Raw genomic sequence first — 26,116 nt, 5'->3', positions numbered from 1 at the left:
CGAGCGCGGGGTTCGGCCGCTCCAAGTTCGGCGGTGCCGTGGCTCGGAGGCGCTTTGGAGGCGTTGATGGCATCGCCGGGTTCGGTTTGCTGCTAAGGGATACGGTGTTCTTCCTGAGTGGTACGGTTCTCGGTGCCGGTAGGGATGATAAAGGTTCGTTTCGGATTGGGTTTTGTAGTCGGATATATATTTTTTTGCCGGGGTATTATGTGTAGAAGGGCGCGCAATGTTTTTTACGGGTCGTAGCGCGAAGCAGCGGTTCAGATTTTAATTCTGTTGCGGTGGCTTTTATTAGCGTGAGTGTGTAGTGTTTGTTTTGGGGGGCTTGGGGTAGCGTCCTGTCGTTCATAGCAGCGGGTTTTTAATCTCGATAATTGCATGTGTGTTTATCGTCTTCCAGGGCTTTTATTTGTTTGGTTTGTTTGATTGTAGTGTATGTTTTATGGTTACGGGTAATTTGGGGGACATTGTTTATGGTTACGTTTGTCTTTAGTCTTTGTGTTTGTTTCTAGGTGGTATTTTTATTTTGACAGCTTGAGGCACTATGGGTTTATTCAGTTGGGAATAATTTTTTTGTTGCAGATTTCAGTTTATCTGTTTTTTGGTATTATTCTTGTTGTTGGTTTCTTTATTTTTTTTTTTGTTGTTGTCTTTTAATGTATTTGAGTATTGTTTATCAGGGTTTATTTTGGGAACGTGGGTATTTATATGGTGGGTTTTTAAAGTATTTATTTATTTGGGTAGTTAATTTCTTAGTTTTTAGTGGTTGAGATGTTTTTCCATTTTGTTAATTAGTTCAGGTTTTAAAGTTATTTTTACAGAGGATTGTTTATTCTTTGCGTTAGTGTAGAGGTAGAATTTTCTTGTTTTTTTTTTTGGTAACGTCGTTCAGGGTGAGTGGCAATGGCTTGAGTTGAGTAGATTGGTTTGACTTTTTTTTAGTACTTTTTGTAATTTGCTGTGTGTGTTTCTATAGGATTTTCTTTTATTTTGGTTCCATTTTTCTGTCGTGATGAGAATTGTTATTGAAAAGAGTGTTCTTTTTTTTTCGCTGACACTTATTTGGCTGTTGGAGGTATCTTGATGTTTTTGGAAGATATTGGTGGGAATTTGATGCTGTTTGTTCTGTCATTTCATTTAGGAATTGGATTTTAAATATACAATTATGACTCTAACTATATTGAAACAAAAGAAATAGATGTGTAGCAATGGGAAGGAGCCAATTTTATTTTTATATATTCGGTCAATTTTTTAAATTTAACATGTAACATGAGTCATTATATGTTACAATAAGTTATTCTAATTTTAATAGAGTGTTGTGTGTGTTTATAGATACATGAATAGAGAATATAAATGTAAATACAACCCAAACAAAAATACAAATATATAAATGGATTGCAACTATATGCAGATATATAAAAAATTAATAATAAATTGTAAATGTAAAATAACATAAATTGATACAATATATAATACAAGTAATACTGTATATATTTTATTAAAAATATTATAGGAAATGGATATAAAATAGATATAAATACGGATGCGATCTATCTATCTATATATATATTATTTGTTGTATATTATGAAAAATATAAATATAAAAAAAAATTTAGGTAGTTTAAAATAATGGATGGTTTTGTTTATTCTTTGCCTAAGCAGGGATTTTAGTGTAAAAATTACAAATGCAAATAATATAAAGGTAGAAATATAAGTATAGAAATATATCATAAACACATTAAAGATTTATATAAAAATTAGAAATATAAGGAAAAATAAGTTGTAGCAGTAGATATGGTAAATAATTTAAAAAATAATTCCCGTATATTTTTTGAATAAGGTGCATGTTATATATAGTTATTAATATAATGCATCAATATAAACTATGAATATCTATAAAATATCAACTATCTATAAGAAGGAATAAGAGCTCTATGTCACGTGCAGCAGTAGAAAATTTCAGGCTCCCAGGGAATAAATAGTTTTCTTTAAATTATTTCCATTTTGGAGTTTTTTTTTTACTCCCGGGTAGCCTGAAAGTTTCTACTGCTGCTTTTTTATTTTAAAGCTAGAAAGCTAAACCAAGATTAGAAATACAAGAAAGGGGAAGGGAAGGGAAGGGAAGGGAAGGGAAGGGAAAGGAAAGGAAAGGAAAGGAAAGGAAAGGAAAGGAAAGGAAAGGAAAGGAAAGGAAAGGAAAGGAGTGAAAAACAGAGTGAAAAACAGAGTGAAAAAAGTAAAAAGAGATGGAGGGAAAAAGAGAGGGCATTGGGGAGGAGCGGTGCTGCCTCAGGTCCTTCCCCGCCCTGGGGCGAAGGAGCCGTTTGATGCCCGGGAGGGCGTGCAGGTCCCGGTGGCTCCCGGGGGACGGAGCGGTGGCTGTCAGCCCGAGACTACAACTCCCGGCAGGCCTTGCTACTGGCGCGGCGTGTGACGCAACGGCTGACGCGGCACATGAGTGGCTGGCGTGCCAGGCGGCCGCGCGGGGCTGTGCGCGGGCAGCTGCCGGCGCCTCTCCCGCGCGGGACAGCGACGCTGGAGGGGCGCAGCCTCCGTCTGGCCGCCCTCCCGGAGCTGAGCAGCGCGGAATGAGCGTCCGCCCGGTTCCTCGGCCTCCCTCAGCGGTGCCGGGGGCGGGGGCGCTGCCGCCCGCCGATGGCGGAGGGCGAGGCGGTGCTTTGCTGCCGCGGGCCGGGAGCTGCAGGAGCCGCCCCGGGCGAGCGGCGCCGGGCGCTCCCGCGGTCCCGGTGGGGCGGCCGCCCTCGGGCTGGCGGAGGCGCCGGAGGAGCCCCCGAGCTGCAGCCGTCTCCCTCGGGCTGCTGCCGGTGCTGCGGGCGGAGGCGGCTCCGCCCGTGTTGGGCGCTGCGAGCAGGGAGCGCTGCGGTATCGCCGGCATGACGGGGCTGCTCCCTGCGTTAGTGCTCGTGGCTCTTTGTGCCGTGACAGCGGATGGAGCGGCGCTGGGCGGTAAAGCCAGAGATGGCCGGGAGAATGCCCAGCGCAGGGAGCGGGCGGGCTGTGTGCTTCGGATGGCACAGGTGCGAGCTGCAAAGTGACCCCCCCTTCCGCCCCTGCCCTCCCGAGCCCCGGGGAAAATGCTTTCCAGCATTGTCGAGCTTCTGAAAGACAAAACTTGTGATTTGACACTTGCATCCAGAAAAGGTTTCTGTCTAGATTAGCTAATGCCTAAATTGTTCTTGGTTACATCCCATGACCGGTTTTAGGCAGTGACTTTATACTGCTTTTAGGATTTTCTTGTACAATAGTGAGAAAATAGGCAGGTCTGATAGTGGTTTCACTTTTTTTCTACTTCACGTTCCATAAGATTCTTTTATCCAAGCACTTGTTTTAAAATTCTACTAGGCGGTTATGGTTCACTTTTTTTTTTTCTTTGCAGCACCCTTGACTTTTTTTTCCCTCTAAATTGGGAGTAAAATTACCTTGATTTTCTTCCTTCTTTTTTAACTGAATTGTTTTTATTAAAAATCCTATTTGAATATGTAGGAAAAGTGGGGATGTCCTGTAATATATATTCTAGCTTTTCTTGTTTACAGGGTACTCACAAAATATGTCTCCCTTAGAGTCCCACAGAAACGTTCTCAGTGCGATCTCTATCAAGGTATGTATTTACAAGTAAGTGATCCCTTTAGATATTTGCCTGTGAATTACCTTTTCCTGTAATTCAGAGCTTGCGTTCTGTGGGTTGTATGATAAACCTGTAAAATATGTAAGAATGGTTTTGCAAGTCTGAATCGTTGAAGGCAGCAATAAGTGGATTTAGAGCCTGTTCTTGAGCAGACAAAGGGAAAAAGTGTGACTTTGATGCTGAACTTGTCATTTTTCATTTGACTTGTCTTGAATTATTTAAGAATAGAGAGAACTAGAAAAAGAGAGAAATAGAATTGGTTATTGGGCACTCCTCAAATGCTCACCATGATCCAGTGTGGAGCTGAAGGGAAGGGTGATGGAACAGAGCTCTGTGCTTTGGAAGGGAATAAATTTAAAGCTGACCTCCGCACAGAGTCTCACTAACTTCTGTTGCCTGAAAGGTAGCAAGAGCAAAGACATAGAATATTTCTCCCTGTTTGTAGATATACTTGTCATTCAAAATTATGCTGATGGGGATATGCTTTTATGTATTTAGTGACCTTTACAGATTTCTTCCCCGAGTTTTTTGAGTTCATAGAATCATGGAATAATTCAGGTTGGAAGGGGCTCTAAAGATCACCTCGTTCCAAGCCTGCTGCCGTGGGCAGGGACATGGTTCCATGGACCAGGTTGCTCTGAGCCTGATCCCAGAGCACCAATGGGCCTCGAACACTTCCAGGGATGGGGCAGCCCCAGCATCTGTGAGCAGCCTGTGCCAGCCAGGTGCCAGAGGAGGAAGAAAGCCCTTCCCACCCGGAGCAGAGGTTGCTGCAGCTTCGCGCAGCCTCGTGTCACCGAGTGTGTGAGACAGAAAAGCCCTTCCCGTGGAGGGGTAACAGCACTGAAAGATCTTTTTTGGGAGAAGCGGAGCAGAGCTGGCCTGGTGCCTGGCAGCTGTGCAGGCAGTGGGGATGGAGAAGCTGCAGTTATCTGTCTTCTTGGCTGAGTCTTTAAAAATGAGACACATTTCTGTAGTTCCTTTTCGAGCATTACGTGACAGTTCCCCCTAGAAGTGCAAAGGCAGCTGTTTTCTTAGCAGGAGGAAGTCAGGAAGAGGCAAAGCAGGCAAAGACATCAGATAAGTCTGGATGAAAATCTTGGCTAACCTGTTTTTTTCCCCCTCCTCCAAACAGCCAATTCTGAAGCGCTGAGCAGAGATCTGCCCGGGAGGCAGAGCAGAGGCGATCTCTGAGAGCTGACACGGGAGCTCTGGTGAGGACAGCTGCTCCCCTGCCTCGGTGTGGGACCTGCTGAGCTGCCGTTCCTGTGGTGGGAGTGTTTCTCCTCTCATCCAGGCAAGCCAGAGAGCTCCTAGGGAAGGGGCAGGTAAGGTTTAAGTGCCGAGATCTCTCCGGTAAGAGGTGACGTGGCAAAAGGAAATGGCCTCAAGTTGCAGCAGGGAAGGCTTAGATTGGCTTTGAGGACCAGTTTGTTCACTGAAAGGGTGGTCAGGCGTAGGAGCGGGCTGCCCAGGGCAGTCCCCATTGCTGGAGACATTGAAAGCATGGCAAGATGTGGTGTTTAGGGACCTGATTTGGGCTTGGCAGTGCTGGGGCAACAGCTCGATGGTCTTAGAAGGCTTTTGCAACCTAAAGGATGCTATGGTTCTGGAAAGCCTCGACCCCTCTGGCTCTGACACAGCACCTGGATGCTGACGGAAGGTCACAGACCCTGGAGGTGCCTGACCCCCAGGGAGGGAGAGGACGAGGCAGTGTGACCTGCAGGGAGGGTGTCGTCCCCAGAGAGCAGCCGGCGACTCCATGCCTGCCCGGGGCTGCGGGTGCCCCCTCGGGGTGGACGCCTGCCCTCAGGTTTCCCTCTGGGCACCCGGGGAGGGAACCAGGTCCATCCGTGTGGCAGCTGCAGGGCCTGCAGGCTCTGGGCCCTGGAGCCGAGTGAGCCTGAGCTGCTGCATGCTTGCTGTGAGCTTTGGGGTGAGCGTGCATCACCGCAGGCCTGGGATGGATTGAAATGCGCTGAGGAAAGCAGAGGGAGGGAGGGAGGGAGGGAAATGCTCTGTTAACATGTGCCAATTCTTCTGTCAGACTCATCACGGCGGGACAGCGTGAGGACTGAAAGTGTAAGAAGATGTGGAGGGAAAGAGAGAATCTGACAGGAGCAGCGAACGCACGAGTGCACGAATTTTGCTTTTTGCTTGGATGTAAACTCAGGAGTTGAAAGGAGTTTGGGAGTGAGAAGGGACATTTCAGAAGGAGAAGAAGAAAAAGAAGTTGTTGTTGTTGTTACAGTCCTGGCAAAATCTTTTGTTCTAGCTAATAAAAGAAGTTAGTTTAAAAAACAAAAGGGAAAAAATGTAGTGTTTTTATTTTTTCCTTCACTATGATATTCATTGGTGGTATATGGTGTGTTGTTTTATTTCTTGGTATTATTAACTCTGTGTAAATTGTTTTTTGAGTGAAGCTGACTTTCTGGATGGGTTGGTTTGTATTTGAGGCAGGATTAATTTCAATAGGATTCTTTCATAGATTTCTGATGGGTATTACTGGGATTTTGGTTTTGTTTGCTGTATGTATAAACATAGAGCTTTGGTGGGGCCAGCTGGGCTGCTGGAGTTTTGGGTGTAAATTTATTAGATGGCTTTTGTTAGATGCAGTTTTTAATTTTTGAAATGTTTTTCAATGTAGTGGTTTTAAGGTGGTTTTTAAGAATTCATTGTATTGTTTTCTGTTGTTTGTAGTTGGTGTATGATAAGGGATGTGGTGTGACTTTTTGAACATTATGGTTTTGGTGTTCCTAAGTTCTGATTTCTTTGTGGTTCAATATTTTTTTTTTTATTTTTATTTTTTGGGACAGGGGCATTTATATGGTGGGTTTTTATAGGCAATATGTTTTTTAATTTAGGTAGTGATATTTTTTAATATTTTTAATAGTTTAGGTTTTTTATTTTCATGGTTTTAATTATTTTTTTTAATTTTTTCAAATAACTTTTATAGATGACAGGTTATTATTTGTGCATTAACATAAAGGTAGAGCTTTGGGGACTTTTTAGTAATGTTTAGGGTCAGTTGTGCAGTTTTGAGTCTAGTGCGTTGGTTTGATTTAATTTTTATTGGGTGTTTGTTTTTATTAGCAGTTGTGTCATTTTCAAGGTGTGTTTTGAGTTTTTTGGGGTTTTTGAGATACCGGTTTAGGAGGAAGTTTATGATGAGCATGTGCGGAGGTTTTGGGCTACTTTATAGTGGGATTTAAAATTTATTTACAGTTAGGTTTATTTGAGTTTTTATTAGGGTTCAATGACGTTGTGGGATGTTTGTTCCGTTAGTAACAGAAATAGGTTTTGTTTTGCTGTGCTGCGATGGGATGGGCGTGTGCTGCGTGCCGGTGCTGACAAAGGTACAGTATTGTTGTGGCTCTGGTGCGTCGGGTTAATGAACTGACATGGTTTAATATAGAGATGAAAATAGAAATAAATATACATTTAAAAATAAATATAACATTAGAGTTGTAAACATAAATATAGATAACAGATACATACGTAAAACTGTAATATATGGTATATAATTGTAACATATTATCATATAGATAAATGATAGTCTATTTTATATATATATATACACAAAGATATATAAATATAGATTGTAAATATAAAAATATTTAAATAGAGTGAAAGAAAATTGGGGGGTTTTATTAGGTTATAGGCTGGGGTTTTTAAATGATAGAAATAAAATATCAATTCAGATATACAAATATATATAGAAATACAAATATCTATACATATTTAATTTAAGCAAATATAAGTAAGAAAATATATATAATACAGAAAATATATATCTATGATTATATTAGAAGGTATTCTCTCTAATATATATAATATCTATGAATAAAATAAATAAAAATATCCATATAAATATCATTATAATTTTGAAAAATAAATTAACTTCCTAAATTTTAAATCTGATTCAAATAAAGGGTTGTCCTTGGTTTTTATTTGGTTAGAGGCAGGAGTTTTATTTTAAATAATATAAGCAATATAGAAATGTGGATCTTAAGATAGAAATATATAATAAATATATAAAGAAAAATTGCTAAACTATGAATATAAATTTAAATATAAATATATGTAAGTAATATGAAGAGTTGTAGCATGGAATATAAATAACATTATATGGCAATATAAACTATAAATGGGAATATAAATATAAAAATATGTAAATATAGTTTAAAAGAAAGGGAATGTTTTGGCTTTTATTTAAGTAGAGGCAGGGTTTTTATTTTGAATATTATAAGTGTTCCAGAAGTAAAAATCTTGACGCAGAAATATTTAATCAATATAAAAAATATGAATAAAAATATATAAAAAATATAAATACCTACTCGCATCGCATGTAATATAGAATATAAATTTATTTATAAATTGACATTGGTAAAGATAAATGTGTAAGTAAGCAATATACATTAATATACAATATAAATACAAATATGAATATAAAAATTGAACATTAGGATAAAATCTATTTAAATATTTTTTAAAACAAAGGGTTGGGATCTTTTTTTATTCTTGTGTTAGAGGCAGGGTTTTTATTTTAAATAATATGAATATAGATATTATTGTTATATATTTCTAAATATTGAGATATACAATCAAGATATAAATATATATATAAACACAAAATATAAATAAATACAAATAATAGGAAGAGATGTAATGAAGAATACAAATAACAGTATACATAAGTATACATTTTAAATGTAAATGTGAATATGAACCTGAAAAATAGAGTTTAAAAAAATATTTAAGTACAGTTTTGAAGAAAGGGGTTCTTTTTGGCTTTAATGTGGATGGAGGCAAAGGTTTTATTTTAAATAATCCAAGTGTTACAGAAGTAAAAATCGTAACAGAAATATATACTTACTGTGTAAAAATATTTATAAAAATATACAAATAAATTTAAGTTTTAGGGATATATGCAATATGGAATAGAAATGTATTTATAAAAAGAAATGTATAAATGGACAGTGTACATCAATATACATTGTAAATAGAAATGTGAATATTAATATGAAAAAATATTTTAAAAAATATTTAAATATTTTTTAAAATAATTTTTTTTTTTTTGTGTTGTGTTTTGTTTTGTTTTGTCTTTTATCCTATTAGATTAGAGGCAGAAGTTTATTTTTCCTCTTCCCGGTTGTTTTGGGGCATTTATTTCAGAGCAGTTTTCGGCGGGGGTCGCCCCTGTTCTTTTTTGCCGCCTTCGCTGCCGCAGCCCCGAGGCGCGCTGCGCCCCCGGCTGGGGCGGGCGGCAGTGCTGGCGCCTTGTGGGCAGAGCGCGGTACTGCAGCCGTGCAGCGAGAGGCCGCCACCTTGGGAGTGGCGCGTGGGCGATGTCGCGGACTTTTAATTGACCTTCTCAGCATGGCGGCGAAAAGGGCGGGGAAGTAGAGGACCGGGTGGGTGTCACTGCACTGCCTGCACGGAATACCAACGTCATGGCGGCTCCGACGGATTTTTCTGTGGCGTTTCATGTGTACCCGAGACATGCTGTGGGCTCAGGGGCGCCGCGGGCGGGCGTATTTTGGCGGGTTTGTGAGAGGCATCTGGGTAAACGCCTCGCCGTGCCGGGGTCCTCTCACGTCCGCTTTCCCGCCCTGAGGGAGCCGAGCTGGGCCGAATAGTTCCGAAGAGCCGAAGAGCCGAGTGCGGCCGGAAACAGCCGAGTTTCACCGAAGAGCCGAGTGCGGCCGGAAACAGCCGACTTTCCCCGAAGAGCCGAGTGCGGCCGGAAACAGCCGAGTTTCACCGAAGAGCCCAGTGCGGCCGAAAACAGCCGAGTTTACACCAAGAGCCGATGATAGCCGACTGGAACCGATAGCCGAGTGTAGCCGACTTGAGCCGCATTTAGACAATGTGCCGAATACCGAGTTTATTTATATTATATTTAAACCGAGTTTAGCCGAAGAGCCGAACTGAAACGGGTTTAGACCAAGAGCCGAACCAAGCCGAACCAAGCCGAGTTTCATTAAACAGAACCGAACGACGCGGCAGCGCTGTGCCTGCAGTGCGCCTGTACAGACGGCAGGGATCGCTCTGCCTGCAGTGCGCCCGTGCACACGGCAGGGGGCGCTGTATAAAGTATAAAATATCAACTATCTATAAGAAGGAATAAAAGCTCTATGTCATGCGCAGCAGTAGAAAATTTCAGGCTCCCAGGGAATAAATCGTATTCTTTAAATCATTTTCGTTTTGGAGTTTTTTTTTACTCCCAGGTAGCCTGAAAGTTACTACTGCTGCTCTTTTATTCTAAAGCTAGAAAGGAAAACCAAGATTAGAAATGCAGGGAAAGAAAGAAAGAAAAAGAAAAAAAGAAAATAAGGAAAGGAAATGAAAGGAAGAAAGAAGGAAGGACAGGAAGGAAGGAAGGAAGACAGACAAAAAACCCAAAAACCAGGAGGGCAAGGAGAAACCTACGGAAAAAAAAAAACAAAAAAACAAACAAAAAAAAAAGAAAAAAAAAAAGAAAAAGAAAAGAAAAAAAAACAACAAAAAACAAAAAACAACAAAACCCAAGATGGGCAAGAAAAATCCCTGAAAACAGACCAGAGAAAAACCCCAAAATGGGCAAGAAATAAAATCAGAACTAAAACCCAAGATGGGGAAGAAAAAATCCAGAAAAGAAAAAAAAAAAAAGAAGGACAAGAAAATCCCAGGGAAAAAAAAAAAAAAACAAAAAAAAAAACAAAAAAACAAAAAAACCAAAAAACAAAAAACAAATATAACCCAAGGGGGGCAAGGAAAAAACAGAAAAAACACCAAGATGGGCAAGAAGAAACGAAGAAAAAACCCCCAAGAAATGCCAGAAAAAAATCAAGGAAAAAGGGAGTAAGCCCCAAGAAACAAGGCAAGAAAGAGAGGCAATAAAGGCCACAAAAACTCAAGAGAAAAGAAAACAAAACCAAGACATGCCAGAAAAAGGTACGAAAATGGTTCTGCCAGGTGCGATCAAGGTGAGCGGGTTCAGATTCAGGTCCAGGAGATGCACAAGTGTCAGATTAGCTTGGGGCACTGCTGTGCAATGCAGCTGTGACAGGATTTATGTTTAAATATAGTTTAAATAAATTGGGGATTGTTTGGCTTTTATTGGGGTATAGGCTGGAGATTTAATAAAAAATATAAAACTAGAAATCCAAATATATCATATATATATGTCGATAACAATAAATACTTAATACATATAAATATAAGTAAAAGAAATCTATTGTGTCAAAAGAATATATCTATTATTATATAAAAAGGTATACTCTCCAATATATATAATATCTATAAATATAACAAATGAAAATTACAAATATAGATGTGAATAGAATTATGACAAACAAAATTATTTTTAAACTTTTAAATGTGTTTTAAATAAAGGGATGTCTTTGCTTTTTATTTCGTTAGAGGCAGGGGTTTTATTTTAAATAATTTAAGTACTATAGAAATGTAAATCGACATACAGAAATATATAATAAATATATAGAGATGTAAAGATATAATACCACACTATGAATAGAAATAGAGATCTATGTAAGAAACATGAAGAGATGCAATATATAATATAATATAATTTTTATTATACAGTAATATAAATTCTAAATATAAATGCGAATATAAATATGAAAAATATGTGATGGGGGCTCGGAGCAGCCCAGGTGTGAGTGTGAGGATGATGGGGGCTCAGATCAGCACCAGGTGTGAGTATGAGGATGATGGGGGCTCGGAGCAGCCCAGGTATGAGCTGTTAGGATGATGGGGGCTCGGAGCAGCCCAGGTGTGAGTGTGAGGATGATGAGGGGCCGGCTCCTGCCAGGGCGAGGCTGTTTTAGGGGGAGGCTTTGCCTCAGCTCCCTTTTGCATGGAGCTGCTGAGTGGAGGGGTTTATGGGGCGCTCCCGGCGCTGTCTCATGGAAGGACTGCGAGAGCTTCCCACAGGGTCGGGGGCAACACCTGGATCTGCGCTTGGGTACGTGGAGCATCGCTTAAAGGAGGTGCCGAGGGACGAATCTTTGTGCCGGGGAGCAGCGGCCGAACAGGTGAGCCCGTGTGGGTTTGGAGCGGGGAATTTTCTCCTTCCCCTTTGCAATTTCATCTTGCCAGTCCCTCCCCGGATCCCCAGGAACAAAAGTGGAGCTTATGAGGACAAAAGGGATTAAGGAGAAGGAAGCAGCTGCTCTTCTTTTATTGTCTGCGTTTGAACTGAGGGGATCCCTCTTGACTTGTGGTTTTAAGGGTGTTGATTGCAGGAAAAGCTGCCTTTTCCAGGCTGTTAGGGGTATCCCGGGGGTGACAGGGAATCCCTGCGTTCTATTTTAAGGGGAATGGGAAAAGTATTCTTGTGGTGTTATGGGTTTGATTTGAAGGCAGCCACCCCATTTTCATTACCCTCGGGTTTAAATGGAGGGGGCAGCCCTGGTGTCCCTCCTTTTGAAGGGTTTGAATGGAGGTCGAAATCGCCCTTTCCCATCAGTCGAAGGCTTTCATTTGAGGAGCGCCCCTTCTTTTCTGCTCTCCTAGGGGGTGAAATTGGAGGGGAGAACGCATTTCTTTGCCCTTGTTGAAGTGAGGTGAGCCCCGTCTGCTTTTTCGGGGCTGGCTTGCGGGAAGCCGCAGCTCCGGCAGCGTTTGCAGGGCTGCAATGGGGCTGTGCCGCTGCATTGGAGGGCGCTGCCCGTGCCCGCGGCCCGGCCCGGAACGTTCCCGCTCGGGAGCGCTGCTGGCACGGCCCGGGCAGCTGCCGGGGCGCCCGGGGGATTCGGCGCGGCCGGGCCGGCCAAGGGCGGCAGTGGCGGAGCCGCGCCGGTGCGAGCCGTGCGGAGCCGAGCGGAGCCGGGCCGGGCCGGCCAAGGGCGGCAGAGGCGGCGCGGGCGCTGCTGCGCCGGCCCGGGCGGTGCCGGCCGCTCCGTCCGCTCCGGGCGCGGGGCTCGGGCGCCGCCGGTAGCCCCGGGCCCGGTGCCGGCCCCGCCGGGCAGGGGCAGCGGGCGGGGCTCCCCGGGACGGCGCCGGCCCCGCGTGCCGGAGCAGCCGCCGCAGGAGCCGCTTTCCTGCCGGGAGCCGCGCTCCGTCCGGGGCCGGCAGCGAGCGCGGGGTTCGGCCGCTCCAAGTTCGGCGGTGCCGTGGCTCGGAGGCGCTTTGGAGGCGTTGATGGCATCGCCGGGTTCGGTTTGCTGCTAAGGGATACGGTGTTCTTCCTGAGTGGTACGGTTCTCGGTGCCGGTAGGGATGATAAAGGTTCGTTTCGGATTGGGTTTTGTAGTCGGATATATATTTTTTTGCCGGGGTATTATGTGTAGAAGGGCGCGCAATGTTTTTTACGGGTCGTAGCGCGAAGCAGCGGTTCAGATTTTAATTCTGTTGCGGTGGCTTTTATTAGCGTGAGTGTGTAGTGTTTGTTTTGGGGGGCTTGGGGTAGCGTCCTGTCGTTCATAGCAGCGGGTTTTTAATCTCGATAATTGCATGTGTGTTTATCGTCTTCCAGGGCTTTTATTTGTTTGGTTTGTTTGATTGTAGTGTATGTTTTATGGTTACGGGTAATTTGGGGGACATTGTTTATGGTTACGTTTGTCTTTAGTCTTTGTGTTTGTTTCTAGGTGGTATTTTTATTTTGACAGCTTGAGGCACTATGGGTTTATTCAGTTGGGAATAATTTTTTTGTTGCAGATTTCAGTTTATCTGTTTTTTGGTATTATTCTTGTTGTTGGTTTCTTTATTTTTTTTTTGTTGTTGTCTTTTAATGTATTTGAGTATTGTTTATCAGGGTTTATTTTGGGAACGTGGGTATTTATATGGTGGGTTTTTAAAGTATTTATTTATTTGGGTAGTTAATTTCTTAGTTTTTAGTGGTTGAGATGTTTTTCCATTTTGTTAATTAGTTCAGGTTTTAAAGTTATTTTTACAGAGGATTGTTTATTCTTTGCGTTAGTGTAGAGGTAGAATTTTCTTGTTTTTTTTTTTGGTAACGTCGTTCAGGGTGAGTGGCAATGGCTTGAGTTGAGTAGATTGGTTTGACTTTTTTTTAGTACTTTTTGTAATTTGCTGTGTGTGTTTCTATAGGATTTTCTTTTACATTGGTTCCATTTTTCTGTCGTGATGAGAATTGTTATTGAAAAGAGTGTCCTTTGTTTATTCGCTGACACTTGTTTGGCTGTTGGAGGTATCTTGATGTTTTTGGAAGATATTGGTGGGAATTTGATGCTGTTTGTTCTGTCATTTCATTTAGGAATTGGATTTTAAATATACAATTATGACTCTAACTATATTGAAACAAAAGAAATAGATGTGTAGCAATGGGAAGGAGCCAATTTTATTTTTATATATTCGGTCAATTTTTAAAATTTAACATGTAACAAAAGTCATTATATGTTACAATAAGTTATTCTAATTTTAATAGAGTATTTTTATAGATATATGAATAGAGAATATAAATGTAAATACAACCCAAACAAAAATACAAATATATAAATGTATTGCAACTATATGCAGATATATAAGAAATTAATAATAAATTGTAAATGTAAAATAACAGAAATTGATACAATATATAATACAAGTAATACTGTATATATTTTATTAAAAATATTATAGGAAATGGATATAAAATAGATATAAATATGGATGTGATATATCTATCTATCTATCTATATATATCATTTGTTGTATATTATGATAAATATAAATATAAAAAAAAATTTAGGTACATTAAAATAATGGATGGTTTTGTTTTTCCTTTGCCAAAGCAGGGGTTTTAGTGTAAAAATTACAAATGCAAATAATATAAAGGTAGAAATATAAGTATAGAAATATATCATAAACACATTAAAGATTTATATAAAAATTAGAAATATAAGGAAAAATAAGTTGTAGCAGTAGATATGGTAAATAATTTAAAAAATAATTCCCGTATATTTTTTAATAAGGTGCATATTAAATATAGTTATTAATATAATGCATCAATATAAACTATAAATATATATATAAAATATCAACTGTCTATAAGAAGGAATAAAAGCTCTATGTCACGGGCAGCAGTAGAAAATTTCAGGCTCCCAGGGAATAAATCGTTTTCTTTAAATCATTTTCGTTTTGGATTTTTTTTTTACTCCCGGGTAGCCTGAAAGTTTCTACTGCTGCTTTTTTATTCTAAAGCTAGAAAGCTAAACCAAGATCAGAAATACGAGAAAGGGGAAGGGAAGGGAAGGGAAGGAAGGGAAGCAGGAGAGGAAGAGGGAAGGGAAGTGGTGAAAAACAGAGTGAAAAAAGTAAAAAGAGTTGTAGGGAAAAATAGAGGGCATCCGGGAGGAGCGGTGCTGCCTCAGGTCCTTCCCCGCCCTGGGGCGAAGGAGCCGTTTGATGCCCGGGAGGGAGTGCAGGTCCCGGTGGCTCCCGGGGGACGGAGCGCTGGCTGTCAGCCCGAGACTCCAACTCCCGGCAGGCCGTGCTACTGGCGCGGCGTGTGACGCAACAGCTGACGCGGCACATGAGTGGCTGCCAGCCCGAGACTCCAGCTCCCGGCAGGCCGTGCTGCCGGCGCGGCGTGTGACGCAACGGCCGACGCGGCCCGGCATTTTTCTCTAAATCGGCAGTAAATACAGCTGAGTAAAATTAGCTTGGTTTTCTTCCTTCTTTTGTAACTGAATTATTTTTATTAAAAATCCTATTTGATTATGTAGAAAAAGTGGGGATGTCCTGTAATATATCGTAGCTTTTCTTGTTTACAGGGTGCTCAGAACGCATGCGTCCCTTAGAGTCCCACGGAAAGGTTCTCAGTGCGCTCTCTATCAAGGTATGTATTTACAAATAAGTGATCCCTTTAGATATTTGCCTGTGTACCTTTTCCTGTAATTCAGAGCTTGCGTTCTGTGGGTTGTATGATAAACCTGTAAAACATGTAAAAATGGTTTTGCAAGTCTGAATCGTTGAAGGCAGCAATAAGTGGATTTAGAGCCTGTTCTTGAGCAGACAAAGGGAAAAAGTGTGACTTTGATGCTGAACTTGTCATTTTTCATTTGACTTGTCTTGAATGATTTAGGAATAGAGAGAACTAGAAAAAGAGAGAAATAGAATTGATTATTGAGCACTCCTCGAATGCTCACCATGATCCAGTGTAGAGCCGAAGGGAAGGGTGATGGAACAGAGCTCTGTGCTTTGGAAGGAAATAAATTTAAACCTGATCTCCGCACAGAGTCTCACTAACTTCTGTGGTTTTAAAATACAAAATTCGATTAGGAAGTGTTGGAAGTTAGTATTTTGGGAAAGAAATGGCAGTTCCACAGAACATTCCATTGAACAGAGACTCTGGGAACGATTCATGTTGTAACTGCTGTCACTGCAATCAGTTGGTGGTTCAGCCTTGAAACGTGCACTTGGCCTTCTATAAAGCACTGTTTTGTTTGCCTTTCAGTGCTCTGAGTCTTGATAAATTGGAGAAGAGCCCAAGAGAAATTTTTCATCCCTTGATATAAAAGGTAGGAAGTGACTTTTTTTGGTTTGGTTCTTTTTCTTTATTATTTCCTGGAAATAAAAATAATTAAGTATAGGTACTACTGGTTTGTTTCTTCCAGTAGCAGGTGATAACAATAGCAGTAGTAATAGTAAAAATAATAATAGAAATAATAATAATAGTAATGTAATACTACATAAACTGTCTTTATCCATTGGACTGGCCATTTCAAATCAAAACTTCTAAACACAAATCAAACCATCATCCTTGTAGAATCTTTCACAGCAGCGGGCTAAAGATCCTGGTTTTGTTGACAGCATTTATTGGTTCTGGAAGAACAAGAGGGAAGTACAAGCCTAACTACTTCTAGCTCACAGACCCGTCCAGTGAACCCAGCTTTGTGTTTTGGTGGGCTTGTGATGACTGAAATCAATTGCTCATTACAGTTAAAAAAATTCATGTTTTTTTGAACGTGACAGCAGAAATAACTTTAGGCACCAACTGAATAATAATAGATCACCAGTTTAAGTTAAAAATTCATGCTATACTCTCAAAATTTAAAGGTAAATTATTATGTGTTAGGTGATGGTATAAAGTGTATGTTCTCATGTGTAATGCAAAGATGCATACATACCTGAAAGTCCTTAGAGGAAACAAATTTTTATGTCTGCTGTTTGATTGTTTACCATACGATATTTGGTTTCATTTCCCAGGGATAGGTGAATTTTAACTTTGGAGTCCCCTATGCTAAGGATGCTCAGCTTACAGGTGATGAAATGTTCAGTAATGGTGAGTTTTTCACCTTCTCTTTAATTGCTATGCTGATCTGAATAAGAAAAAAAACAAAAGCAATAGAAAAAAAAGGATGGTTTATTATTTTTTACGCTGTTATGTTTGTTTCCTCAGTATTTGCTGCAGCTCTGCTCACCCAAGCTTTGGGTTCCTTCTGTCCCACTGGGAGTTGCCCAGTTTGGTTGCATCTGGTGAAATTCACCCTGAGACCTTACAGAACCAGCTCCAACTACGTGAGAGCCATTTGCAGTTCTCTCCAGACGCCTGGAGAATGGGCGACGTTTCTGAGGATCCGGCGAGCGTGCTTCTGTCAAAACTCAGTCTGTGAAATTCCTGGGGAAAACCCTTCTGTGTCCTGAAGGGTTCAAACTCTGGTGAGGATCCAGTTATCAGGTGCTCACCTGGATGGTTCCAGCTCCCAAAGGTAACACTTGTACTCTTGCCCTGTAGTTTACATCTATTGTTTTTTTGTTATTTTGCAGGATTTTTTGTCTTTGCAAAATATTGTGCATTTCACTCTTTGGAACCTCTCAGATGGTTCTTTGGTGCAGCACCACCCCATGGGACACTTGGCTGCTGTCCTGAAGGGGTTGGTGGCTAGAATTGTAAATCCTGGAGAGTTTGTGAGTCTTCTGTCCCCAGGGAGGTGTCATGCTTTGTTTACTTTTGTTCTGTTGGTTAGGCGCTGCTTCTCGTTGCAAGTATGAATTTCAAACTGCCCTGTTCTTATTTTAACTGTTTTCCTGGTTCTCTCCGTCCAGCAGGGAAAGACTCTCGTGTCCTTGTCGTCGGGCTCGGTGCTGTCCAAGAAGATACAGGGACTAAAAAAATCATAAGAAGCAAAATATGACTGCAGGGAAAAGAAGCTGGAGAGAACAGAAGGTGATATTGTTATCCTTACCCTGTATTAGAGACATCCGCTGTGCTTTGATGCTGGCAGCTGCCAGGGGCTTGTTAGCTCTTTGTAGGCAGGTGTAGGTGTTCACTTGTAGGTTTTTTCTCTGGACAAGTCAATTCAAACTTTGCTAAGCTTATATTTGCAGATTACTCTCTAGCACAGTCCAGCACGACATTTTTGAATGTTATAAAAATACTATGTTACTTGGAAATTGCTAATGAAGAGAAGCTTTAGGGGAAAATAAGATGTCAGGGTTGGAAGATGTGAGAAGAATTGTGTGGGGATGTTAGACTGAAGTAAAGCACACTTGAAGCTGGACTGGCACGCTGGCAGGTCCCCTATTAAACAGTAGTGCTGAGATTAGCCTGGGGGTTGCCCATTGTTTCTGTCGAAATCAATGTTTCCTGGTCTTCAGAGGGAAGCTGCTTTGAAAAGCTGGAAGGTGCAGCATGCTGACAATCCCCGTGCTTTGAATTAAAAGTAGATTTCAGAAGGGTCCTAAGCTTTTGTCTTTTCCTAGAAGTCGATGTAATCCTATTGAGGAGTTTTTAATTCTGTGCTGCCATGTCATCCATCAGAGCCCTGTTGTACTAATCTTCATACAAGTACAAAACAAAAAATCAGACCCCGTCCCAAGCACTTAGAGCCCAGAACACGATTTCCTCAGGCTGCCATTTGTGTGCCATCGGTACTCACCACGGAAGGGAGCTGGGGATTGTTGCAGCTGTTGGGAACAAACCGCTTCTCGTCACACAGAAATGGAATTGGGACGACGCCTTGGCCAGCCCCTCTCTGCTATCGTCTCCTGAATCTGCAGCAGAGCAGTTCCAGTCCATCCGGGCACGTGTAATGCAGTTCCTGATGATCTGAGCACACGGAGCAGCGCTCAGCTGCTGTGGGGGTCTCAGGGAAGGCAGAGTGTGCATTGTCATCTTCCTGAACCTACAGACGAATCAAAGTGAGAAGCCACAGCGTGGAAATCAGTCGCATATATGCTAAATAAAACTTGCAGATTTTTTTAAGAATTGTTGTTGCTTGTTCTTTGTTGTGCTTCAGTGCTTAGAAAACCTCCCTTTAAAATCAGTTCAGTTCATGAGTTGAACCTTTGTTTGCAGACCCTCACTGAGCAGAATTCATTGCAGACTCAGTGCACGCTGTGCCGGCCTCCCGGGAGTGTGAGGAGCTCATGTGTGCTACTTTTTGCTTTAGGACGCTCTGAGGTATTTATTCCTTTTGGGATACGTGATGAGAATTCCCAAGAGAGGTAGTTATAAGGTATGACATCGGGGAAAAGCCTGTGTGGTTGGAATGTTGTTGCTGTCAAAAGTTAATTTTTTCTTAGCCAGTAGTTAGCTTTTTGCTTTATTTTTGTGGTATCAGTATTTTATTGTTTAAAAAATTGCTTCAAAATAACTTCAGTGGCTGGCCATCAGTACCTTGTTCAGATTTGCCTATTTGCTTGTAGCTGAAATGTTCACATCTTGTTTATCATTCTATTTAAGAAACTGCTGCCCAGCCAACTAATAACTGAATATCCATCTGTCTAGGACACGGGGAGAGGATTTAGGTAATGTCTTTGTTTCCAGAAAGAAGTTGTAGTGTAGTTTCTAAATAGAGGAGAAGGGGGTGAAGACTCGGGGCTCTGATGCCGTTGGGGCACCCCAAGGTCCCCAGGAGAGGGAGCCCCACTGGGGTGCAGGGGCAGGTGTGTTCTCATGTAATATAGAATAAATTATAAATATAAATATGAAAATTATAAACATGAAAATATTTTTAAAATACTTAAATAAAGCGGGTTTTCTTTATTGGTCAATAGGAAGGGTTTTGATTGTAAGAATTATAAATACAAATAATATAAAGGTAGAAATCTAAGTTTAGAAATATATAATAAATACATACAGATAAATATAAAAATTAAAAATATAAGAAAAAATTGTAGCAGTAGATATTATACATAATTTAAATAATAATTTAAATCTATTTTAAAATTTTATATATATAATATATATCATTATTAATGTAATACATCCAAAGAAACGATAAATTAAAATATGAATGTATAATTATACAAAGTATAAATAAAAAATATTTCAATATCCTTTAAAAGAAGGGGGTTTTTTTATTTATTTGGTTAGAGACGGGGTTTTTATTTGGAATAATGGAAGTATTATAGAAGTATAAAACTAAAGATAGAAATATACAGTCAATATAGAAAGATATCTATAAAAACACGAGCGAACGACGCTTCCTTCGGCCGAATGGAACGAGCTCAGCCGAACCAAGGCGAGACCGGCCGAACCTGACGGCCTCGAGCGAACCGAGGCCAGGCTTGCGAGGCTGCCTGAACCGAGCTCAGCCGAACCGAGCCCGCTGCTCTCGTGCGCGCTAACTAGCGCGAGTGCGGTCACAGCCCAATGAGCTCCTGTGCCACGCCGCGCTCCCGCTCGTGTCCGTGCGATGGCCGGGCCGCCCGCGGGACGCGGCAGCAGGAGAGCCCCGAGCCGGGCGAGTTTAACGTGAGGCGCCGCCGCTTGCCCGCCCTCAGGGAGCCGAGCGGAGTCGCGTCGAGCGCACTGAGCGGCTCCGAGTTGGGCCGAAGCGAGCCGGGCCGCGCCGAGCGCAGAGAGCGGCTCCGAGTTGGGCCGAAGCGAGGCGAGCCGGGGCGCGCCGAGCGTAGAGAGCGGCTCCGAGTTCGGCCGAAACGAGCCGAGGCGCGCCGAGCGCACAGAGAGGCTCCGAGTTCGGCCGAAGCGAGCCGAGGCGCGCCGAGCGCACAGAGAGGCTCCGAGTTCGGCCGAAGCGAGCCGAGGCGCGCCGAGCGCACTGATCGGCTCCGAGTTCGGCCGAAGCGAGCCGAGGCGCGCCGAGCGCACTGATCGGCTCCGAGTTCGGCCGAAGCGAGCCGAGGCGCGCCGAGCGCACAGAGAGGCTCCGAGTTCGGCCGAAGCGAGCCGAGGCGCGCCGAGCGCACTGATCGGCTCCGAGTTCGGCCGAAGCGAGCCGAGGCGCGCCGAGCGCACTGATCGGCTCCGAGTTCGGCCGAAGCGAGCCGGGGCGCCCCGAGCGCACAGAACAGCTCCGAGTTCGGCCGAAGGGAGCCGAGCCGTGCCGAAGGGTCGAGTCCAGCCGAATGCAGATGACAGTGGCCGAGTTTAGCCGATTAGAGCCGAGTTTAGCCGAGCAGCTGTGAGCCTTGAGGCGAGCGTGCATCATTGCCGGCTTGGGATTGAGTGAAATGCGCTAAGGAAACCAGCTCTGGGGAGGGAGGCAGGGAAATCCTCTCTTAACGTTTACCAATTCTTCCGTCAAACTCATCACGGCAGGACAGCGTGAAGACTGAAAGTGTAAGAAGATGTGGAGAGAAACAGAGAATCTGACAGGAGCATCGAACGCACAAGTGCACGAATTTTGCTTTTTGCTTGGATGTAAATTCAGAAGTTGTAAGGAATTTGGGAAGAAGAAGGGACATTTCAGAAGGAGAAGAAGTTGTTGTTACAGTCCTGGCAAAATCTTTTTTGTTCTAGCTAATAAAAGAAGTTAGTTTAAAAAACAAAAAAAAAAAAAGTGGTTTTTTTTTCTTCACTGTTATATTCATTGGTGGTATATCGTGTGTTGTTTTATTTCTTGGTGTTATTAACTCTGTGTAAATTGTTTTTTGAGTGAAGCTAACTTTGGATGGGTTGTTTTGTATTTGAGGTAGGATCAATTTCAATAGGTTTCTTTCACAGAGTTCTCATAGGTATTACTGGGATTTTGGTTTTGTTTACTGTATGCATAAACATAGAGATTTGGTAGGGCCAGCTGGGCTGCTGGAGTTTTGGGTGTGAATTTATTAGATGGCTTTTGTTAAACACAGAATAATTATGTAAGGTAACAGCAAATTACCCAATCACCCAATTTATCCAGCTATGTAACCTTACCACAAAGTTTTATATCTTGCCAGTTTTCTGTTCTTCTGCTCCAAGTAGTTGTTGCAAAAAAGAAAGTACTGCTATTTTTCTGAAGAGTTTTCTTCTATGACAAGCCCTTTACTGCCCTTGAATCTGAGTCAGAGCTAAACAGCTGCAGCTGCTCTGAGGGCTTGGTGGGATTCGCCCCCTCCCTTTTCCTGGGTGCCATGGGAACGAGAGGCGGGCACAATCAGGGGTATATTAACCCCAGCCGTGGCTGAGGGGCTTCATTCCCTCTCGGGGATGTGCTGGGGTAAGAGCTCTCCTCTCATTTCAGGGAAGAGGCTCTTTCAGCTCGTCTCAGCTTCTTTTCAGCAGGTGTTTCTGGGCATCTAAAGCACAGAGGCTTGGAAGATTCTGTGAAGAAACCAGCATAGAACACAGGAAATATTTAGGTTTGTGATTTTGGGTTTTGTGTTTAGGGGTAGTAAAGTGCCTTTGAAATTTTTGGTTTTGCACTGTTTTTTTTTTTTTGGTTGGATTTTTTTTGGTGGAATTTTTGGTTTCTTAGGTTTTCTTTTTGGGGTTTTTGGTTGGTTTTCATTGCTTTCTTTGATTTTTTGGTGGTTTCTGTATTTTTTTTTTTTTTTGGGGGGATTTAGGTGTTTTGGGTTTTTTATTTTTGTTTTCTGGTTTAGTGGTTTTTTTTGTTTGTTTGTTTTTTGGTTTTTTTGTTTTTTTTTTCTTTAATGGAGGAGTGAGACTCCCTGAAATTCCAAGCTGTGTCAAGCACAACAGATTCTCAGCAGATTCATCATGTCTTCAGAGGGATCTGCCCAGTGTCCAAGATGATGTTTGAGATTGAGGCTTCTGATGAGTTGAGGATTGTGATTGGGAGAGGGAGGGTGATCAGGTATCCAGTTTAGGAGTTCTTGGGAGGGGATTTGCAGGCAGCAGGGTGAGAAAGGGTGTTTATTTGTGTATTTAGGCCCCCCCCCCCCCCCCCAAGGCTGTTCAGAAGCCTAGCAGAGGCATTCCCATGTCATGCACTGCACTCACAGCAATGCCATTTAACTTTGCCTTTCTCTTACCCAGGTGCCACTCCTAATGAAGGCCACATCCTTGGAATCAGGATGAAGCTGGAGCCTGAGGGAGCCAGGCACGCTCAGGAAAGGGCAAGTAGCTGACTTGCAGGGATTTGGCCCACATAACTGTGGACTCACACTTTGGTTTTGGTTTTCTTTATTGCAGCTGACCGAGAGGCTCACAGGCCATCACAGAGCCCTCCGAGGCAGACTCATTTCAGGTGCAACGTGGATCCACATCACCGATCATCCAAAAGATAAGTTTGGGGCCACGGCCTGGAGATGGTGGAGTAGCAGGTTGGGAATCCCTGGGACAGATTTAAAAATGAGCAGAGGAGAAAGCAATCTTCTCCAAGGGCCTCTTAGGACAGCTAAAGGGCGAGGCTCTACTTTTGATGGCAGATGTCAGGCGGGCAGTGCAGAACAGCTCTGGTCTGTCTGGTGTTGTCTCATGTGCCCTGTTACCTGGTGTGTCTTTAGGGTCCCTTTTCCCTTCTCCCCTCGAGGCCCTCACCACAAGCATGATGTGTTGTGTTTGATGTCCCCCTGTTTGTCACGTTCTGTGTCACGGGTGTGTGCACACGTTTGTGCCGGAGCTGTTCTGCCCTGCCGCATGGCCTGCTGCAGTAGGACAAACCATAGGGAGTGGGAATTTGTAATGTGGTCTGTACTTGGGCTCTAGATGCTATTCCTAGATTGACATAAGGTGTTTGCAGCTTGTGAGTTACCCTGGTGGTGTTTGACATATTTTCTAACTTTCTTTCAGGTGCAGATGCGTTCCACGTGTGGCAGAGGGTCAGGGTTAGGAGGTGCCGGGCCTTCTTAGGAGCGCGGTGAGTAGCAGAGTGGTGGGGTTTTGGCCGATGCGGTGCCAAGGTCAGGCACTGATGTTTGGTTCTCTTTAATCTAGCTGTCTGAGGGACACCAGCCCGGTGCCAGCAGGACCTTCCCAGCTGACGAGGTGGCCTTTCTTTGCACCTGACAGGGACCAGCATCCCCAGATGTCTGAGAGATAAGTAGAGGGCTGTGACCCACAGTGGGGATGAAGGCATGGTGCTGGTTTGGGAATTACCGGGAGGGGTTTTTGAGTCCAATTTGGAGGTGGGGGGGTGTTCATGAAGTGGCCCCTTAGGCCCCATAAAAGCCAAGTCTCACTTTTGATCACAGTGCTGAGGTGTGCAGGGCAGAGCAGTCCCGGTGTGTCTCGTGTCACTTGTCTGTTGTGCATTATGTGTTGTTTGTGTATGCCATGTCTTTTACCTTAGGGGGGCTGTCAGAAACCCTGGCATCATCATTAGCATCTGTGACCTCTGAATTCTCTTGTCTGGCACCCAGGCCACAGAACTTTTTACTCAGAGCTCAGACAGGCATCAGACTCTCTTCTGTCTTTGGAAGCATCCAGTCAGGTGTCTTGTCAGGTCTTGTTCTGAGCTGTACGGACAGCTATGCCCCACCTGGAATCCATTATGGTGGATTAGGACTTGTAATATTACGAGGTTAGGTAGAGGGTTTTGACAGTAGGATTCCTAGGCATCCATCTTTGATTTATTCCAATAACTGCATTCAGTTAGCATCTTCTTCCTCCAGGGTTCTCTGAGCCTCATCAGCTCACCATCGGTCTCAGCTCGGTCATCTCCTTTTGCATTCTCTCAGTCCTTGCAGACATTTTCCTTGCCAAGAGATTTCTGTTCCTGTTGTGTCCCCGTTGTCTGTCCTGTCCTGTCCTGCCTGTCGTGTGTCACGGGTGTCAGCACACGTATGTGCCGGAGCTGCTCTGCCCTGCCGCACAGCCTGGTGCGATAGGAGAGGGCCCGGGGACCTGGAATGTGTAATGTGGGGTGTAGTTGGACTCTAGGTGGGATATGTAGATGGACACATCATATCTGGAGGTCTTCAGTTATCCTGCAACAGTTTGACTCTTGTCCTCACTTTTTTTTCAGATTGAGATGGATTAAATCTGTGCAAGAGGGCCCCATCCCGGGTGAGGGGATTGCCCCGAGCAGGTGAGGCCCCGTTTGTCTCTGCAGCAGAAGTGTGTATGGTGACTGTGTTACAGCTCTGTTCTTTGTCTTTCTTTTTAGGAAGTCAATCTGGATACCAGCAGCCAAGGTGAGCAGCAGAGAGAAGTGGTTGTTATTGCTCAGCTCTGAAGCACAACCATTTTTCAGCAGATTCATCATGTCACAAGAGGGATCTGCCCAGTGTCAAGGATGATGTTTGAGATTGAGGCTTCAGGTGAGTTGAGGATTGTGACTGGGAGAGGGAGGGTGATCAGGTATCCAGTTAGGAGTTCTTGGGAGGGGGTTTGCAGGCAGCAGGGTGAGAAAGGGTGTTTGTTTGTTTATTTGAGGGCCCCCCCACAAGGCTGTTCAGAAGCCTAGCAGAGGCATTCCCATGTCTTACAGCACACAAGGTCATCCACTGCACTCACAGGAATGCCATTTAACTTTGCCTTTCTCTTACCCATGTGCCACCCCTAATGAAGGCCACATCCTTGGAATCAGGATGAAGCTGGAGCCTGAGGGAGCCAGGCACGCTCAGGAAAGGGCAAGTAGCTGACTTGCTGGGATTTGGCCCACATAACTCTGGACTCATACTTTGGTTTTGGTTTTCTTTATTGCAGCTGACCGAGAGGCTCACAGGCCATCCCAGAGCCCTCCGAGGCAGACTCATTTCAGGTGCAGCATGGATTCCCATCACCAATCATCCAAAAGATAAGTCGGGTGCCACGGCCTGGAGATGGGAGTGTATCAGTTTGGGAGTTCTTGTGCCAGAATAAAAATTGGCTGTGGGAAAAGCAATCTTCTCCACGGGCCTATTAGGACAGCTAAAGGGAGAGGCTCTACTTTTGATGGCAGCTTTTAGGCGGGCAGTGCAGAACAGCTCTGGTCTGTCTGGTGTTGTCTCGTGTGCCGTGTTCCCTAGTGTGTCTTTGGGGTCCCTTTTGCCCTCTTCCCTCGAGGCCCTCACCACAAGCATGATGTGTCGTGTTTCATGTCCCCCTGTTTGTCACGTTCTGTGTCACGGGTGTCTGCAGGTATTTGTGCCGGAGCTGTTCTGCACTGCCCATGGCCTGCTGCAGTAGCACAAGCCTTGGGGAGTTGAAATTTGTAATGTGGGCTGTACTTGGGCTCTGGATGCTATTCCTAGATTGACATAAGGTGTTTGCAGCTTGTGAGTTATCCTGGTGGTGTTTGACATATGTTCTAACTTTCTTTCAGGTGCAGATGCATTCCAGGTGTGGCAGAGGGTCAGGGTTAGGAGGTGCCAGGCCTTCTTAGGAGCGCGGTGAGTAGCAGAGTGGTGGGGTTTTGGCCGATGCGGTGCCAAGGTCAGGCACTGATGTTTGGTTCTCTTTAATCTAGC

At 43.4% G+C, this 26,116-nt stretch overlaps 1 long non-coding RNA gene across 5 annotated transcripts; it reads left to right on the top strand.

The window, feature by feature from the left end:
* Positions 1 to 18,800, top strand: LOC134430649 (uncharacterized). Of its 5 annotated transcripts, none has more exons than XR_010030882.1 (7): positions 1 to 153; positions 3,555 to 3,619; positions 16,047 to 16,110; positions 16,799 to 16,874; positions 16,992 to 17,301; positions 17,642 to 17,759; positions 18,443 to 18,800. It is a non-coding gene; the product is annotated as an uncharacterized LOC134430649 (long non-coding RNA). The 5 variants fall into 5 exon arrangements; XR_010030883.1 differs by lacking the exon at positions 1 to 153 and adding an exon at positions 2,798 to 3,038; XR_010030881.1 differs by lacking the exons at positions 1 to 153; positions 3,555 to 3,619 and adding exons at positions 12,761 to 12,877; positions 15,364 to 15,428 and having other exon boundaries at positions 17,639 to 17,759.
* Positions 18,801 to 26,116: the final 7,316 nt, after the last annotated feature.

Source organism: Melospiza melodia, chromosome 29 (assembly GCF_035770615.1).
Source record: "Melospiza melodia melodia isolate bMelMel2 chromosome 29, bMelMel2.pri, whole genome shotgun sequence".
Taxonomy (NCBI): Eukaryota; Metazoa; Chordata; class Aves; order Passeriformes; family Passerellidae; genus Melospiza; species Melospiza melodia.
The sequence above is the reverse complement of the archived record's forward strand: the minus strand, read 5'-3'. Positions and strand labels throughout refer to the sequence as shown.